Source organism: Oryzias melastigma, linkage group LG10 (genome assembly GCF_002922805.2).
Source record: "Oryzias melastigma strain HK-1 linkage group LG10, ASM292280v2, whole genome shotgun sequence".
Lineage (NCBI taxonomy): Eukaryota > Metazoa > Chordata > Actinopteri > Beloniformes > Adrianichthyidae > Oryzias > Oryzias melastigma.
Genome location: NC_050521.1, coordinates 15,731,804 through 15,735,244, shown reverse-complemented (window position 1 = coordinate 15,735,244; position 3,441 = coordinate 15,731,804). Strand labels below are relative to the sequence as shown.

General features: G+C 38.7%; 1 long non-coding RNA gene across 1 annotated transcript in view; it reads left to right on the top strand.

Moving 5' to 3' along the window:
- Window positions 1-884, top strand: part of LOC118599210 — a 1,410-nt gene extending 526 nt beyond the window's left edge. The window contains exon 2 of the long non-coding RNA XR_004948507.1: window positions 46-884. This is a non-coding gene — a long non-coding RNA (uncharacterized LOC118599210). The remainder of the gene's footprint in view (window positions 1-45) is intronic.
- Window positions 885-3,441: the final 2,557 nt, after the last annotated feature.

Here is a 3,441-nt window from a genome sequence, read left to right as displayed (position 1 = left end):
AAGGCAGTGGTCTGTTAGTGGAAGAGGGGAGTGATATGACAAGAGGTTCAGACAGTATGTCAAAGCGACTCATTTTGTGGTTACTTCTCTTATTCATAAATGAAAAAAAGGGGGTTTGTTATTTTGTTTTTTCTAGTGATCTTTGGTTGCTCAATTTTTGTGTTTTTATTTTATTTGTTATATTTTTTGCAAGGATGGACTTACTGACTTCAATGCTCAGTTTAGGCTGGGTTGACCACTTTCCTACTTTTGTTGATTTTTTGGCCAAGGTCCTGGCCTCTCTTTGGTTATTCTTTTTCATATATCTATTTGGTGTTCTCACTTTTCTTTCTTTTTTGTTGTTTTACTTTTTCTGCACAGATGATCTTGATCCCTTATAATAAAATGTTTCCAAACTATCATGCCGGTGTCTTGTTGGTTACATGTAATTGTCTTTCTTGTTTGCTAAGGTAGTTCGAGGCCCTGACTTTGAGGTCATTACATGTTTGAGGGCTTGTCTGTCCCACCGGGCTAGTTGCTGCATCAGAAACAATAAAATGTATTTTGTCATTTTGTGTGAGTGTTTTTGTGGTGCTGTAGAGTGCATTTGTGGCAATTATTTTTTTTTGCAACCTGTGTTGTGCTACACAAAGTGTGCTAACAGTATCACGGTATCATAGTTCACACTTCACAGTAATTCTGTTTTGCCTTTTTTTTTTTTTTTTAGTGTGACTTTGCGCGACTTCGTGCTGGCCCTCCTGGCGCAGTGGGGGGGTTGCTCTTTTGGCTGGGCTGGGGCCTGCACTCTCTGTGCTCCTGTGCCTTCCCGCTCTCTGGCGTGGGGGGCCTCTGCGGCGGTCCCGCGTTCCCTGGTCTGGGTGATTGGCGGAATTGTCGGGCGGGCGGATTCCCTCTGCGGCCCCAGTAGCAGGCAGGGAATCTTGGCGTGGGGATGACCAGGCACTCTACCTCTTTGTGCATTCTATCATCATCCACATCTGCAAAACATCAACACTCACCTGAGCACAGGTGTCAGCTCACCTTTGGACTAATAGTATTCGTGGCAGAATGAATGTGTGGGTTTATAGGCATAAGTGTGCAGACAGGCCCCACCCCCAACCCCTTCTTCTTCTTTTCCATCCGGCCCAACAAATATATATATATATATATATATATAGCTTTCACTATGTTCACACTGTCTTTACTGTTCAGTTAATTTATGGTTCTAGTTTGATCCCATTTGCTCAAATGCTATTCAGTACATGTGATATTTTTAAATGTATTTGACTTGAAGCCACATAGTGTTTTCCTGTTGGTTTCGCCAACACACAAAACGTAGTACACTGATAGCTGTTTAGGGTCAAAATGTTATCACAGCTCAGGCGGAGAGTCTGTGTCCCGCCTCTCTTTATTCACTAAACTGATCTGATCGACCCCTGTGCCCTCTCTGAAGAGGGATTACAGGGAATCCGGTCCATGAAGGTGTGTGGGTTATTTCTATCAAATTCCTAAATTAAATAAAATAGGAAATAGTAAAACTGCTGCCAGCTGTTGAAGGATTTAAGTCTGTTTTTTTCTTTCCAGGACCAAGTGCAAGTTATTACTTTTAATATTCTCCTCTGTAAGAAGATTAGGATTTGTTTTTCCTTATGCTTTTTAATCAGTCTTGATGAGACTATTGTGTCACTGACCACAGCAACAGACTAGAGGAAATGGGTTTGGATGATTGAGATGTGATGTCCTGTAATTCTCACAGCACCTCCATCCCACAGAGAACATGCCAGCAGAGCAGAGTCATCTCCCTGAATTTAAGCTGCTCCACTGTGCGAAGGTCAAGGTCCCTCCAGGGATTACAGAAAAGAAGGAAATACAGAAGAATGTAAAACAAAAAATATTGCAAACTTTGTGCAATTACATATAATTTTGTTCTAAAATGTTCTTAAATATGGTTAGTTATTTTTTTATTGTTTCTTCACCTTAAGAACACACAACTATTTAAACAAACATAGAAATGAGTTCACAAGAGTGTCAAAGTATAACGAGCAGAAAATGTCAGAGATTATATGTTATTACTGAAACTCTTGAAAAAAAATAAGTTAAATGTGTTAAATGTCAACAATAGCCTTAAGAATTTGTTTTGTTTTTGAAAGAACGTAACATTTTATTATAATACGTATTGCTAATTTGTTAAGGTTTTTTAAGCAATAAAATACATTTCAAATTGTAATGTATTTGCAGTAAACAACCAGTTGTAACAAGGAACAAAAAATGATCTAAAACCATATAGTTTTGGTTATAATGATAGAGCAAAGAAAGACAATTCTTTATTGGTGCTGACAAGCAACATTGTTTTTAGGAACGCTATAATTGATGCTGTTGCAGATTTTGCCCTAAACACTTTTTAAGGAATACATTGTTGAAGACATTGTTTTTGTGAAGGTAAAGGGATCTCTCAGACCTCCAAAATGAATCAAACCAACGTGACTTTCAAAAGAGGAGCAATTAAGTTGAACAAGTTAATTGAAATAAACTGAAACCAAACTCGGCAGAGGAACTGAGGAGACAGCCAAACGAGGAAACTCAATAGACAAACATCAACTGGATTGATTAACTGTGACTTTGCCCAAATAAACCCGAATGACAAAAAATAAAAGGAGTTCAATAAATCGAAGGTTCTCATTTATCCAGGTGATGTCTTGTAGTTGAGTCACTTAAAATGTTCTTAAGATCACAATCTTTAAAGGCGCCCTACCATGAAATGTCTACTTTTTTAGGTTTTAAATGCATTATACTGTTTATTCCTCAATATAAAGAATCTCGAAGCGGTATTTTGATCATGGATTTAAGAATAATCCTCTAAAAACCTGCTCTCTCTGTAGCAGCCCCTCCCATGCCCATGAAAACGAGCGGGTGGAATCGTGCTGACGTCAGTACGATGCGAACTGCCCCCTCCAGGAAAAATCTGTGCTTCAAACTCCACCCCCAGACTGCAACGAACACACACCCACTTACTCACTTATCTCCTGCCAGAATGTGAATCCTGGCAGGGGAAAACTGCCTTGGCACCGCAGCTGTACCACAAACAGCTCTCTGACCCATCTTTCGAGGTGGTCTTGGTTTGTTTTTAATTGGACTGAACTTCTGTCTGCTCTGACATTCCTCAGTCTGAATACAAAACGAACAAAGCAAAAGGCAGGACCTCAGAGATCAAGTTGTTTTACTTCTGGGTATTAAAACAATCCACAAAAATGACAAATAATTCATAAATATTTTTTTTTTAGTGTTCCGAAGGTAATATATAATCATATATATGGATATAGATTACTCTGAAAGGCTTAAGAAAATCATGGTAGGGCCCCTTTAAGTCATTTTTAAGTGGCTTCATCAGAGATAAGGTTTTAAATCTAGATGACTTCATTTCAAGACATGAAAGACATTTGTATACTGTACTTTTTGGACTAT